Source organism: Leiobunum rupestre, chromosome 4 (assembly GCF_980474605.1).
Source record: "Leiobunum rupestre chromosome 4, qqLeiRupe1.1.hap1, whole genome shotgun sequence".
Classification (NCBI taxonomy): Eukaryota; Metazoa; Arthropoda; class Arachnida; order Opiliones; family Sclerosomatidae; genus Leiobunum; species Leiobunum rupestre.
In genome coordinates, this window is record NC_143387.1 from 53,032,873 (window position 1) to 53,049,361 (window position 16,489).

The 16,489-nt window shown below is 36.5% G+C and overlaps 1 protein-coding gene across 4 annotated transcripts in view; it reads right to left on the reverse strand.

The window, feature by feature from the left end:
* The window catches only part of LOC149948252 (uncharacterized), a 152,779-nt gene that overhangs the window by 100,963 nt on the left and 35,327 nt on the right, over positions 1 to 16,489 (reverse strand). The window contains exon 1 of one of the 4 annotated variants that reach the window (XM_090173229.1): positions 3,263 to 3,282. The exons of the other annotated variants lie outside the window; for them this stretch is intronic. The gene's annotated coding sequence lies outside the window, so the exon portion shown is untranslated. Of the gene's footprint in view, positions 1 to 3,262; positions 3,283 to 16,489 lie in introns of those variants that run through there. 4 annotated transcript variants of the gene reach the window in all.

The window sequence follows — 16,489 nt, forward strand, 5'->3', positions numbered from 1 at the left end:
GTCAAACAAACACCACGTCGTTAGCGCCACCTAGCGAAAGCAGTAAAAGCTATTTAGCCACAATTGGAGAGGCGGCGCTAAATAGAAGGGAATTTGGCTCCTTTTACCAACCCCCCCCCCCCCCGCGGTCCATCGCCGCCGCGGGGGGGAGTGCACTTGCAAGGAGGAAGGAAAAAAACTACGCCGGGAACACCAACAAAAGATGAAAAATTTCTAGGATCAGTCTGAAAAGCGGCTCTCTCTCTCTCTGTTCCGAGCACTGTCGCGGTAGTACGTACATGGAAGAGGAGGGAAGAGACCACTGCGAAGATGACTTTAAAGGGGAATGTAAACCCCCCTTTCCCGCCCCGTTCTATTGAAGACGGAGACAAATCTGCTCTAGTTCTTTACACGAGTTCAAATAGCCCGGGATTATTTTTCTTCGACGCGAATTAAAAATTAAGGTTTACCGCGCTTTTAAACAGCCTGGATGGGGGTGATATCAAAAGATTGGATTAAGAGAGAATAATTAATACCCAAGCTAATAACGTCTCGAAAAATATTTATCATCGTTAAAATTAATATATATCTGTAATCTGATAACGTCGATTTTTAAAGAAACTAAGAATTTAATTAAACTATTCTTCTCTACAGTTACATACTATTTTTATACATAATTTAGTAACTTGTGATAAAATTATTTTAAATATAATATTAATTGAAATTAAATTTAATATAACGGTAGTATATTACGCCGGTTTTAAAGGTAATTCTTCTCTATCACATACAGTAGTTAAAAATTTTTAACATGTGATAAAAATTACTTTAGGCTTAGAAAGCAAATTAACCTAATTTTAGTATTAAAAAAATAATATTTTTAGATAAAAATAAAAAGGTTTCTCTTGTCAAAAATTAATTGACCGATTTCAAAATTACGTTTTAGCGCGTTACAGTAACATGACACCGAGGTATAACCCCAACTTATTTACCTGCTTTTTTACCCTAACATGGCGTCGAATTTTAAGATCCACCAATTTACGAACAATACAATTATGGTTATATAGTAACGTGGACTTCTTGTTTAAATGTTACTCTTACGTCATAGTCTCTTCTACAAATCTACGAGCACGCGCTACAGTCGCCAGAGGAATATAGATTTTTCTAGCGCGCGTGCAAATCGCTTGTGCCAAGAATATACTCAAAGCTGTGTCTTGTGACGTAGGAGCAACATTTTAACAAGTTGGGCAAGACCACTTTATTTCTAAAATTAACCATTAAACTGTTTCACAAATACGAGGAATATGTGGTAATTACACTAGAAATTTTTATACCAATCAAATACCACCAACCTTATTAACGTAGATTTTAGTAAGACTACCGCTACTTCACGCTCCAACGTTCCCCCCCCCCACCTACCGCTACTTCGCGCTCCAACGTTCCCCCACCAATAACCGAACTTCGCGCTCCAACGTTTCCCTCCCCCCTCTACCGCTACTTCGCGCTCCAACGTTTCCCTCCCCTTCTACCGAACTTCGCGCTCCAACGTTTCCCTCCCCCCTCTACCGCTACTTCGCACTCCAACGTTTCCCTCCCCCCTCTACCGCTACTTCGCGCTCCAACGTTTCCCTTCCTCCTCTACCGCTACTTCGCGCTCCAACGTTTCCCTTCCCCCTCTACCGCTACTTCGCGCTCCAACGTTTCCCTCCCCCCTCTACCGCTACTTCGCGCTCCAACGTTTCCCTCCCCCCTCTACCGCTACTTCGCGCTCCAACGTTTCCCTTCCCCCTCTACCGCTACTTCGCGCTCCAACGTTTCCCTTCCCCCTCTACCGCTACTTCGCGCTCCAACGTTTCCCTCCCCCCTCTACCGCTACTTCGCGCTCCAACGTTTCCCTCCCCCCTCTACCGCTACTTCGCGCTCCAACGTTTCCCTTCCCCCTCTACCGCTACTTCGCGCTCCAACGTTTCCCTTCCCCCTCTACCGCTACTTCGCGCTCCAACGTTTCCCTTCCCCCTCTACCGCTACTTCGCGCTCCAACGTTTCCCTTCCCCCTCTACCGCTACTTCGCGCTCCAACGTTTCCCTTCCCCCTCTACCGAACTTCGCGCTCCAACGTTTCCCTTCCCCCTCTACCGCTACTTCGCGCTCCAACGTTTCCCTTCCCCCTCTACCGCTACTTCGCGCTCCAACGTTTCCCTTCCCCCTCTACCAAACTTCGCGCTCCAACGTTTCCCTTCCCCCTCTACCGCTACTTCGCGCTCCAACGTTTCCCTCCCCCCTCTACCGCTACTTCGCGCTCCAACGTTTCCCTCCCCCCTCTACCGCTACTTCGCGCTCCAACGTTTCCCTTCCCCCTCTACCGCTACTTCGCGCTCCAACGTTTCCCTCCCCCCTCTACCGCTACTTCGCGCTCCAACGTTTCCCTCCCCCCTCTACCGCTACTTCGCGCTCCAACGTTTCCCTCCCCCCTCTACCGCTACTTCGCGCTCCATCGTTTTGTAAGCATAACTCACGACGCCAAATCGCATGGTTTAATAACAACGGTAGATCCCCGTAAAGATCACATACTCGTTCAATGAAGCGGTCGACATCAATTACGTCAGCCAATCGACCTGGCCATTTATCTCGACCTGGCCAGGGTAACAAGGGCGATGCCCATAAATTAACGATACATCCAACTAATTAAAATTATTCAGCGGCGAATGATAATCGAGCGGCGATGAGAGGAGAGGTCATTTAGGGAAGCAACAACTGGCGCGCTCCGACCACTCGTTTTACATAATAATTAGTACGTCAAAATCTCGAGGAAATTGTTATTACTCTCAACCTAGTTTCTGGAATTTTCTAAATCCCATACATACGGGTAATTAGAAGACTTAATGGACGTTCGCCGCGACTCCGAAACACCAAGGATATTCGGCTTAAACGCAGTCGGCACCGCTCGTAACCCGTCTAAAACGGCACTTTGTCAACTACGCATCTCTCGGAGGAATGTTAAAATTTATTAGTCTATTGCCGACACTGTACGTGGCAGTTTTACGGGTCTACTCTCTTAATACCGGCCAACTACGTGACCGACTCGAAGTTGGCCGCGCCGACCGACGAAAATGCGGGAACTTTAATAAAAACAAAACATGGCGGCTAGTAGCGAAGATTTAACGCGAGGGGGCTCTGTAGTCTGTATGGCGTGATACGCCAGCGCAATTTAAAATTCGGGAACTTTGGATCTCGGCGGACACGCTCAATAAGAACAAATTTAAAATATTAAAATGGTAGACGTATACTTGTTTCAGCGTGTTGGGGAAAATACAGTCTCTCCTCGACTGGATGAAGGATGTTGTACAGTTTGGCGAATGCAAACTTCTCGTTTCATTAAAACAAGTTGTAAATCTTCAACTGGGGGGTTTTCAGAGAAACGAGTAAACTTGACAAACTTTTAATTGTTTCTTTTCTGTGGACATGAAATTTGAGAATCAATGGTAGCCCTTATTTTCGCAGTGTTTTGGTTAATTTAGGTTAGTTAACGAATAATAAGGTCATAAGGAAAACCATTTTGATTGTGAGAAAATTTTAGATAAATTAAATTTGGAATGGATGGTATATTTAACAGGGTTTCTTACAACATAGGAGCAACAAACGCAGCACCCCACACAAGGAGAACGCAACCCGTCAAAAGTCGTGCATTTTCTCGCGTACATTTTTCATTGGTTAGGCTGTTTTAACGCCTGTTGCCGTCGGAAGGGGAAAATTCGAAAATTGACTTCCACCCCTCCCGTAAAACGTTCAGCGTAAAGGCTCGTCCAATGAAATTTGTACACAACACGGCGTTAGCTTGTTTAATGGCTAGCTGCGTTCTCCTTGTGTTTGTTGCTCCTAGGTGTAACTAATGGCAACACGATTTCCCGGATATTTCCAGGTGCAAGATAACCACAATGAAAACTAAGATTTACAGAGTAATAACTCGTTGCATGATTGTCATTTAAGCTAAATGGATTTCATGTTATCATATAAAAGATGTATTATAAGTATTAAATTCATTAGCGAAAACTACCTGAACCCTCATAAAAATCCCCGATTTCCCCGATTTTTACTAAAAAAGGGAAAATCCCTGATATTTTCCGGTTTTCCAGGTCTGTATGAACCCTGTTTAATTAAGTTTAAATAGAAAATGTTTAAAAATGGTTTTAAAGGATTTTTTCACCAAGTGAAATCGTCAAAATTATATATTTTGGGACATTTCGAGCTTATATTCGTTTTGGTGTTAAAAGGAAGGTCCACTAAAACAAAACTAATTGAAATGAGCTTAATTTAGTTTTTTTTGCCGGATGCGCGAGATTAATCGATGTATATTAACCGATTAATTAATTTCTCTAATTAATCGAGGGACGCAACGACAAGTTTAAGGAATATGAAGAAAAAAAGACTTTGCTTCGAAGACCTTTTAATATTAGCGAAGTGTCAGGAGGACCCGGCAAAACTGAAAATTAACGATCGCCCGATAATTGAAAAACTTGGATCCCAGTTCTAGTTTCGGCGAGTATAATGGCTGTAAATAAACAGTGCTGGCACCGTCCTTTTAAGACACACACACAATGACTTCGGAGGACAATTTGCCAACGGGCGAAGTGGGCAGACAACAATTAGTTAAGCGGGACAACAGCTCCTGCATTCCGTATAATTAACTAAATAATAATTGTCATTATTAGTTTTAATTCCCAATACGTACCCTCCACCCCCGTGAAAGATCAACATTAGTAACATTGTACCAACATTTATTCCATTAAATTAACATCGAGTTAATTACTGATTAAATTAATTAACGAGCACTCTTTCGCTACTACGAACTGTTCCATAATAATAGGTCGTATATAGTTGCTTAATTACGATAGGAATTAGGATAATCTGGCAACTGATTTACGAGATAATAGACCAATTAGAAAACTGTGTTTCCAAAAATGTCTCGGAATTAATTGTTTAGATTGAAGGTTATCCTGTATCTGACGACAAGTTAGAAGTTCGACCACGGAACTCAACAAGGGCTAAAAAAAATACAAAGTCCAAAAGATCTAAGTTTGAAACGCGTTTATTAAATATTGCCAATTACGGATAATTGTTTTTCGAGTTCCGGGTGTTGAGCAGTTTTAGTTTATTTTGCTATTTAGAAAATTTATAATATCGCTTCTACTTTATTACAACTTTCAGAATTAAATTTTTGTCGTAATTTTTTTTTATAAATATCGCTTCTACTTTATTACAACTTTCAGAATTAAATTTTTGTCGTAATTTTTTTTATAAATATCGCTTCTACTTTATTACAACTTTCAGAATTAAATTTTGGGTCTTTAGAAAATTTATAAATATCGCTTCTACTTTATTACAACTTTCAGAATTTAATTTTTGTCGTAAAAAATTTATAAATATCGCTTCTACTTTATTACAATTTTCCGAATTAAATTTTTGTCCAATTTTTTTATAAATATCGTTTCTACTTTATTACAACTTACATAATTAAATTTTCGGTCTTTAGAAAATTTATAAATATCGCTTCTACTTTATTACAACTTTCATAATTAAATTTTTGTCGTATTTTTTATAAATATCGCTTATACTTTATTACAACTTTCAGAATTAAATTGATTTCTAACATATCTATAGTTAAATATTTAAAATTAATATTAACATTAAAAAAATTACATACAGTAGCGCCCTCTTAAGGCTGGTGAGAAACATCGTAATCATCCGTTTGCACGGTCATACCAATCAGATTTCAAATTTGTTTATGAAACGATAATTTACCGAATTTCCTAATTTGGGTCTACAATATTTTTTCTTCGTGCCGATACCTATTCTAAGTTTTAAGCAATACAATTTTTAAACATTTAAGTAATTGCTTTCTCAAATTATTATAATTTTTTTGGTATAACCAAGAATGTATTTATTTATACTCAGGGAGAATGAATATGCCGAGACTATCGACGGACACGTTGAGGCCCTAACCCTGTCACGCTAAGGGGGGGGGGGGGGGAGAGACGGTCTTATTTTTTGCGTCCTCGCAGCAGCGTTAATCGCGTCGAAAAACGTAATTTTTAAGAACCAATTAAATTGCAGTATTATTTGATTTTATTAAAGCGGAGGAGCATACCGGGGGCCCCAACGGGTGGAATTGGAGAAACGCTAAAAATAATCTCGACATATTCATTCTTCCAGAGTCTAAATAAATACGTTCTTGGTATAACAGACTTAAAATATAATAATTTGACGTAATCTATTACGACACAATAGCGTCATTTTAAATTAATAAAATCGGTTCAAAATGGAGGATTAAAGGCCAAAAAATTTAATTTTGCGTTTTCAAAAACGAGAAGAGTTATAGACGCTCCCTTTAAGCTCGTAAGCCTTCGGAAAAGAATGGGCTGGAGATGAAAAAATGAAAAATTAATTCAGAATCTGTCGGTTTCAAAATTGAAATTTCTCTGGTACTTTCAGATACGAAGCTATTTATATCGAGAGAGGAAGATTAGCCATTTCTAAAATATATTCAATTTTGAGAAAAAAAACGGGCCGCCAATCAATAATATATCTCGGCGCAAGTTTTAAAGAAGGGGGGAACAGAGGGCTAAATCTGAAGCGTCGAAGGTTAGCGTTTCTTTCGACTCTTTTCATCTTGACCTAATTTTTATCAAATACCACCGTAAGAACGCGATGGAAATGCCCAAGTACAAACATTATTTTGTCGGAAAGGTTGCGGGCCTGCTAAGAACTAAATGTTTCACATGGCGCTCAAATATTTTTAACAATAAATTGCGATTATCGCTTTGTTACGATGGAGGACACATATTATAAGAATAAATGGTTATTCTACGAGAAAATAATTTTGTTAAGATGGTGGTCACATATTATAAGAATAAATGGTTAATCTACGATAAAATGGAACTATTTCGTTAAGATGGTGGTCACATATTACAAGTATAAATAGTTCCATTTTCCAATAGGCCATTTATTCTGGTAATGTGTGACCGCCATCTTAACGAAATAGTTTATTTTATCGTAGAATAACCATTTCGTTAAGATGGCGGTCACATATTACAAGAATAAATGGTCTATCGGAAAAGGGAACCATTTCGTTAAGATGGCGGTCACATATTACAAGAATAAATAGTTCCATTTTCCAATAGGCCATTTATTCTGGTAATGTGTGACCGCCATCTTAACGAAATAGTTTATGTTATCGTAGAATAACCATTTCGTTAAGATGGCGGTCACATATTACAAGAATAAATGGTCTATCGGAAAAGGGAACCATTTCGTTAAGATGGCGGTCACACATTACAAGAATAAATGGTCTATCGGAAAATGGAACTATTTCGTTAAGATGGTGGTTACATATAACAAAAACAAATGCTATTCTATGATAAAATGAAACTATTTTGTTAATATTGCAGTCCCTTGTAATTTGAAGTTTAAGAAACAACGTTTTCTTTAATTTTCAAAATCATATTTGGGGATTTAATGTTAAGTTAACGACTTTACGTAAAAAAAATATTTATCCTTATATTTTATATAGCTATTCTGATGGACGTATCCTAGTGAAATATTTCTAAAATAAATATGTCACGGTCAGCTATTATAATTTCTATCCACAAAATGCCGTTATCGTGTCAAAAAGTTGAAAATTCCGATGGTCGTTTAAGACATTTTAAGCTCGCGATCACTATACCAGATGGGTCACTGACGTAAGAAGAAAGCTGGCTATATTTATAGTCAAATATTTTTTTGTTCTCGGGGTATTGGAAAGATATTTCGTATTCCTTATTTTTCTTGGATGATTTGCGCCTGAAGGTTGAGACTCGGTGTCCCATCCGAAGCGAGGGATTCTTCCGATAAACCCATTTGCCTCTTTCTTAACGGCGATAGTCAAAACTAGTCTTAGCCATAGTCGAAATATTTCAACCGGTATTTGGACTCTTTTAAGAATTGACGCGCCACCCATCGCGACAGTTTCTGCTATAAGATATTTTCTCAATCGATTTTTATTAGAAATATTTTTCTGGCTTCCCGCTGTTCTGATTTCTTGCGGTATTTACTGGAAAGGATTATTTGTATCTCAGTAAGACGTTACCAAATCTATCGCTAATAACTCCGTTACTTTTTTAAACTAAGTTGAAAATGGAGTGATTTAATACAGGGTTCGTACAAAATTTCCGGAATTAAATTCCCTGACATTTCCAGGTTTTCCCTGACCAAATTGCAAAATTTCCCTGACCATTTTTGTAGAATAAATTTATGTTTTGAGGTAAAATCTTGAAAAAATATTTATTATGTATTTTTAATACATCTTCCAAAAATTTATTTGCCGGATTTTTTGGCAACATTTCAAAACTCCTTGACTATTCCCTGACCATTAGGAATCATTATCAAATTCCCCGACTTTTCCCTGACCTTTTGGAAACATTTTCAAATTCCCTGACTTTTCCAGGTATTCCAGGTCGTGTACGAACCCTATAGGTATTAGATTTGAGTATGACCCACAGCAAACGCCTCTTCAGGGTTCATACAATATTTCAAAAACCATTTTCCCTGATATTTCCAGGTTTTCCGGAGTAGTTTCGAATATTTTCCAGGTGTACTTTTTAAAACAATGGGGGTCTCTAAAATGTTAAAAGCATTACTGTTACACTTTCTAATATAATATAGTCAAGATTGAACGTATGATTGCAATACTAACTAATAATTTCAGTAATACTAAAACAAATTGCACATAATTTGGAGTTCTCATAATTATTTTCCCGGATTTCCCGGATTTTTCAGGAAAATTTTAATTTTCCCTGACTTTTTTGCTTTAAATAAATTTAACTGATATTTCCAGGTTTTCACTGATTTCCATGTTTGTGTGAGCCCTGCTCTTAAAGTTTTGCTAGTCTTAAGACTAATATTTTCGGAAAAGATGGGTAGGTTTCGAGCAGTGGTCTGTCAATCAAAAAATGCATTTATTTATTAGAGCTTATCTCAATGAGTCCACAGATGAACTAAAATTAACTTAAAAAACTAAAACATCTAGAAATCTCAAACGAATAATAGAATAACTAGTGTACGTTCAGTAACGCTTATCAAAAACATCGATGAGTAATCGATGCCAACATTTTGTTACTGTACGATTTTTCGCGTTTCCGAATTGACTTTACTATGGGCATCCGATGCTCATAAAAAAAAACCATCTTAAAGATAAGATTTTTTTATGTCTTGACGTCAAACGCGTCGTTGTTTACAGTTTAGCTGGCGGAGGAGTTAAAATTATAAAATTGTAGTTTTAATCACCATTTCTAATGGTTTGGTCAAAGGCCTATCATTTAATTGGAATGCCCCAGCTACTGCAATGGCCGTTTTCGTTTATTTAACTGATCGTTGCAACAATAAATAATATTGTCGTCCACAATTTCGTAATTTATAAACTCAATTATTGAAAATAATATTTTTCGCTTCCTCTGATTTTTGGTCCCCGTAACATTTATTGCCGCCATCTTTAAAAGCTGACTAGAAATAACACCGTTCAGTAACTTCCTACGTCACTATGACGACAAGCAAATTTTTCCCAGATTTGCGTTACTGAACGTAGATTCAAAACTTCACAAGACGTCAATTCGCCATTTATTGGTTTTAAAAATATTGATATAAACGGACTCACGAAGAACCGAATAAAATGTTAGACTAAACTAAAACTGCAGACTTCTCATCTAAATATAAGAAACATTTTGACACAAGCAGGGTGACCAGGGAAAGGTTTTGAAAGTTTTATAGGAAACTAAACCGGCGAATTATATGAAAATATAGGACACTAAATAGGAAAATCTAGGAAAAAAATAAGGTAATTATTGCATATCTGTATACTTTGACTCGAATCACCTAGAATATGGATAACTTTTTGTACACTGCTATCTTGCATTATTGGATCACTTCGCGGATTTACAAAGCCAAGATTTCAAGATTTTGTTCGAAAGTGGCAGTATTAGAATTAGATGTTCTATGACACGTACAAAAAACTTCATTTTCAAAAGAGCGTTAATTTATAGGAAGATATAGGAAAATAGGTGAAAATAAAGAAATTTATAGGAAGGCATTAAAAATATGGTTTACCCCCATTTCGCCCAAAATAGTTCTCCCAATCCCATTTCTCCCAAAATAGTTATCCCAAATCCCATTTCTCCCAAAATAGTTATCCCAAATCCCATTTCTCCCAAAATAGTTATCCCAAATCCCATTTATCCCAAAATAGTTATCCCGAATCCCATTTATCCCAAAATAGTTATCCCGAATCCCATTTATCCCAAAATAGTTATCCCAAATCCCATTTGTCCCAAAATAGTTATCCCAAATCCCATTTGTCCCAAAATTACACTTGGTATATATTACATGAAATAAGTCCAAGTAATTCTTTATATTACTACAATTAGGATATGCCTACTAACCTAATCTAACCTAACCTAACCTAACCTAACCGCGCAATTACCATATATTTGGAAAATAATGATTGGGAGAAAGGGGAATCCATATTTTTGGGAATATTGATCTTTGGGAGAAATGGGAATCAATTTTTTTGGGAAACTTGATCGTTGGGAAAAATGGGAATACATATTTTTGGGTTAAATGAACTCCGGTTCGGAGAAATGGAATTGGGACAAATGGGACACCATGTTTTTGGGAGAACTGATAACTTTGGGAGAAGGTAAAATTGGGTTAAATGGGAACATACCAAAAATATAGGAGGTCTGGTCACCCTGCACAAGATAAGTATTTACAGGATATTACCACTTACCACTATTTTCAAAATAGTTCCAAATTTTACCGGTTACGTTATAGGTTAATTTCGAAATTTCTCAGATCATTAGTTTAACAATTTTTGGTACGTTACAATGCTACTAAATAGGCATTGGGTGAAAAATATTTATCACTATACCGCGTAATTAAAAATAACCTTGGAAAGCTTCTTCGACATAGCGACAGTTAAAAGAGCAGACAAACCTTCAAAGCTTCGTAACCCAGCCATCCAAGACTGAGTGAAAATTCTAATTATGTAAAAGAGGTAAAAAGCGTGGAAAAATAATCCACTTAATATTGGCGTGAAAAAAGCGCGTCGCGGAGGGGAGCTAAAAGAAAACGCTTTTAAATCGAAAGGGGTATTTTCTCCTCCAACAGAGAAATTCTCGGGGCTCGATAGAAATCACTTTTCACTGATACTTTCTATAATTAGATGGCGCCGTTAGCCTTTTAATTTATTCACGGGCGCAAAAAAGCGGAAAAGTGGGTCAAAGAAAGAAGTGACAGCGAAACGCCAACTCCCCAACGCGAATCCTTCCGCCTTCTACAAGGCTCTGCCCCTCACGTTCCAGAGTTACGAAGACCTTCCACGAAATCCTTACGCTTAATTAATTTAAAACCAACAAACAAAAAATAATACACTTCTAGTACACGGTGTTTCGTCGTTTTTACTTCAAAATCTAGCCGCGATAATATGACGTTATGAATAAAAGACTTTTGGTTTCAGGGTTTTAAGAAAACCAGCCACATCGAGTTTTATTAAAATTTAGGCTAACAACTTAAGCATGGTTCCGTTCGTACAAAATTTCCGGAATTAAATTTCCTGACATTTCCAGGTTTTCCCTGACCAAATTGCCAAATTTCCCTGACCATTTTTGTAGAATAAATTAATGTTTTGAGGTAAAATCTTGAAAAATATTGATTATGTTTTTTTAATACATCTTTCAAAAATTTATTTGCCGGATTTGTTTTTGGGGTCATTTTAAAATTCGCTTACTATTTCGGACCATTTTAAATTTCCCTGACTATTCCCTGACTATTGGGATTCATTTTCAAATTCCCTGACTTTTCCCTGACCTTTTGGAAACATTTTCAAATTCCCTGACTTTTCCAGGTTTTCCAGGTATTTCAGGTCGTGTACGAACCCTGTTAAAAGAATTATTTTGGAAATACACTAAAATTAATAATATAGAGAGATAAACGATCGTCTATATGAAAGAAAAAGTTTTTAAAAATACTTTTTTGGGAAAACGCCATTTGATCTTGAAAATGGCTCGAAGGGACTCTAAGCAAGGTTATTAAACTTAAGACAATTTCCTCCAAGGTTATTTGGCGAAGAAGGTAAAGGGGGAGGACCACAAGGGGGGGGGGTTGATATTGCCGAGTTTCGCGATAAAAAAAGAGTCTAAAATTCAGTGTCGCCGCGCGCTGAGTAAATTTAGCGCGTGTACGACGGGGATTCGAGAAAGAAATATTTCCTGGATCAAGTTTTGTTTACACTTCCGGCGTACGGGTACACGACACGCGAAAATAACCGGTTTCCATTTGGAGAGACAAAACAATTGGACATTTGGCCCCGATTTAATTAAGTTTCGAAGAAAAAAATTACCCTTTATTTTTAGAAACGACCCTGCTTGATGACCGGTTATTCGCGATATTCAATATACGGCCGCTATTTGTCTAGAGGGCTGGATGCGTTTATCGGAATTATTCGAGTATTTATTGGCGCTTCGTTTAAGTTATTTGAAATGATGAGGTTTTTCTATAAAATAACGTTTTAATATTGTCTTAATGTAGCGCTGATGTCGCCATGGACCAAGAACCAGAAGGCTTACTGACGCGTCATGACGTACAAATAGCCGCTTTGAAGCGCCTTAAGAATTCTGTTCAACTATCACTACCAGAATCTTAGTTGGGGCTAAGGCGACAGTACTTGGGATTAAAGTTCTTTTAATACATGTTAATGAGAAAAGAACTATTAAACTTTGAATTATGGCTATGTTTTAATTTAATTTGCATATTCGTTCCCATGTTGTTAAATTTACGGGACTTAATTGATCACTCTGCATGAGACTTTGTAACTGAATTCCCCAGTACGAGAAAGGTGAAAATTTTATCTAGTTCATTTTATGTTTAAATAAGTTTAGAAATGAAATGGATTCCAGTGAATTTGATTAAAAATCCCAGCCATACGCGGCTTCGGGCTTACTGGTTATTTTACTTAACACAATGGTTAATTACCATTACTTAAATTTTTAAAGAAACAATATTAAAAATAAAAGGTCTAAAACTTACTAAGCCTAATCATTTGAACGCGAAAAAGTAGATTAGTCCATAATTAAAAGGGATAATATAGCTCCATATGCTAAAAAGAATTTATTTGAATGCTGCAATATCAGGTTTTAGTACAATTTGGGCAAAAACATTAATACTTATTGAATTTAAAATTTGAGAAGTTGCAGTTTTTGTTTATCAGTGTTTGCTCGGAGCCTCTTAATTATCACATTCCGGTAAGTCAGCCGAGTATTTTTTTAACAGCGATTTCTGTATTGCAATTTTTCAATGATAATAAGATGATTTAAGTTTTAATAGAAGCAGAACATGGATTGACAATTAAAATTTTATTTAAATCATTGCAATTTAATTACTATTAGTACTAAATTTCAGTTCTTTATAACGTTTCATTAAATACTTTTAAATTTCAGGAAATAAATTCCCTGACATTTACAGGTTTTCCCTTACCAAATTGCCAAATGGTTTTACCTAAAAAATTTGAAAATATTTTCTTCCAAAAACTTATTCGCGTGGTTTTGTTTGGGGTCATTTTAAAACTCCCTTACTTTTTGGGACCATTTCCAAATTCCCTGACCTTTTTGAAACCTCTTAGAACTACCTGACTTTTCCCGGACCTTTTGGAAACATTTTCAAATTCCCTGACTTTTCCAGGTCGTGTGCAAACCCTGTTTATAGAGGATTAATACCAACTCGAACAAGCTCCAACTCAACCTACTACTAACTTCTTTTCAATTAATCATTTTTAATCTAGAACGTTTATTAGTTCCTAAATTATCTCCACCTGAACTATGCCTTTAAATTTCTTTAGAGGTCGGGGACGGTTAATCATTATCCATGTTTAAATTAATTTTTTCGGCAAAAAATGTAAACAAAGAAATTTACCGGTTAATATTTCGGAAAATGATTAAAAAACATGTATTATTCGTAAATTTCTAGCTTTTTATCGAAAAAAAACGTCGTTTTTCCGATTAATTTTACAAATTTATCAAAAAATTAATCGGGTAATATAGAAATATAAAATTACTTGATCAAAACTTTTTACGAATAATTTTGAGAGCTTTATCTATTGAATAAAAGTTAACCATCCCCGACCTCTAAATTTCTTTGATAAAAGTATTTTTTTAAATGTCTTCAGAGGTTATTTAAAAATATCCCAATACTACGCATATGACCATGATTTCGACCGAATTTCTCAACTAACAACCTAAAAAAATACGCAAATTAATACAACAAAATATATACTAAATTAACTAAATTAATTAATTTAAATGGCGACTTACCGATAACCAGCGCAATCAAAATTAGTCAAATAACGCGCACAAAGCCGGCAACTCGGCGCATAGAGCATCCAATAAATTTAGCAACGGTGGAGTCCTACATTCTTAGACATTTTAATTATTAGGGGGTGCTTTTCCCAAAAATAGCACATACTCCTCGCTCTATTAAATCCATATTCGACGAGAACATAATTCAAAAATTGAGGGCTCGGATGTCTATCAATCAAGCGTAAGAACTTCCCGAGCTCCCGTGAAAATCTTATTCGATAATTTAATTTGGAAGCTAACAAGGAAACGCGTTCTCGAGCTGCCCATCCGTTAAATTCACCGAAAGCGTTTATAAAGCGCTCCGAGTTTAAATTTCTCCGAAAAAGAAGACTTATTTATAGGTCGTTTAAATCCTTCGCTTTAATTGCGAACAAACGAAAGCGCGTTATCTAGCTAGTCGCGATTTGGCGGGGGAAAGTGGATACGGTTAAACTGATTTGCCGTAGCTCGGGATGGAGAAAAATAGCCGATCTCTTTTCGGATGAAACGAATTCGAGGCGGCTTTCGAGAGAAATTAATCGGAAAATGAAGTAAGAGGGTGCAACGCCATAAATGTCAGGTGGTTTTATCGATAGGGAAGGTTTTCGCTTTTAAGGGGTAATGGTATAATTATAGGATCAAATGAAAGCTATTATTTCGCGCGTTATTAAATCACGAAATTACAGATTTAAAAGAAGCAAAAAAATATATATTTATTCGTAGTTTGCTTGTGGGTGTGGCTCGCGTTCGTTGCCACGGTGACGCGTCTCGGTCGGCCATGACATTAAGACGGCTATGACGGTCACGTGTGTGGCGTTTCGCCTCGTGATCTGTGACGTCAAATTAATGTCATGGCGGCCGTTAAGAAAATTTCGATGAAATGTTTTATTGGTCCAAAAATCTAGGAATCAAAGTATAAATCATAGCCGCGTAAATGTAATATCTCCAAAACCATTTAAAATCCTAAATAAAAAGATGTCACGGAAATTTAAGTATGTACAGACAATCCTCCCGATGTATTAACTATAGGGTGTATTCTCGTGACGTCATCATCACTCTAGTGGAAGGCTATTGTCAACCCCCTTTCCCCCATAACTATCTACCTTAGAGCAATGGCCGCCAGCTTACCGTGAATACTACCTATATTTTAAATATTAATTTTAAATTTGAATATATATTCAATCATTTTGTATATTAATAAACTCAAGGGAAATCTTATCAGAACAGAATTTTTCGAGTTACCTGGTTTTGTAAATAAGGTAGTGAAACGCGAACACGTTAGATGGCACCTGTATCAATTGGCACGAAATTAAAATATGACAATAGTGCGTACGCGAGTTATGAGGTCCCGCGAATTGGCCAGAAATATCATTTAAAATTAAAATTACTAAATGCAACCGAAAAAGTAGTTCAGAATTGATCAGTACTACCTAAATATATAATTTTCAACGAAGTCGGTATTAATTTATAAATAGTATGTACATTTGAAGTCGAATATCGCCATATATCAATAAAATGGGCCAATGAACAACTTGTGTGCCCCGATCTCCAAAATTCATAGAGGGCTATCGAGGTTATGATATTTCCTTTTGATTGAGATATCCCTGGCTTTTCTATGCCTAAATCTTGGAGAGTTATGTACACTAAAGGATTTGTGTGACAAAACCAAGAAAATCTTAGGAAATGATAACAATATAAAATAATGAAAACATCGCAAAAGCCAATAGCGAAAACGGAAAATTCGAAAACACCTCATTGCCAAATTGTAGCCTTATAATACGCAGGGTGTCCATGGAAAAGTTCGAAAATTTTATAGGAAAAATAGGAATTTTAGAGGCGAATTAAAGGAAAATATAGGTATAGAAATAAGCGAATTATAGGAAAATATAGGAAACTAAATAGGAAAATAATAAGGTAATTACTGCATATCAGTATACTTTGACTCGAATCACCTAGAATAATGATAATTTTTTGTACACTGCTTTCTTGCATTATTGGACCACTTCGCGGATTTACAAAGCTAAGATTTCAAGATTTTGTTCGAAAGTGGCAGCTTTTTCGTGAAATTATAGGAAAATAGGTCAAAATAAAATAATTTAT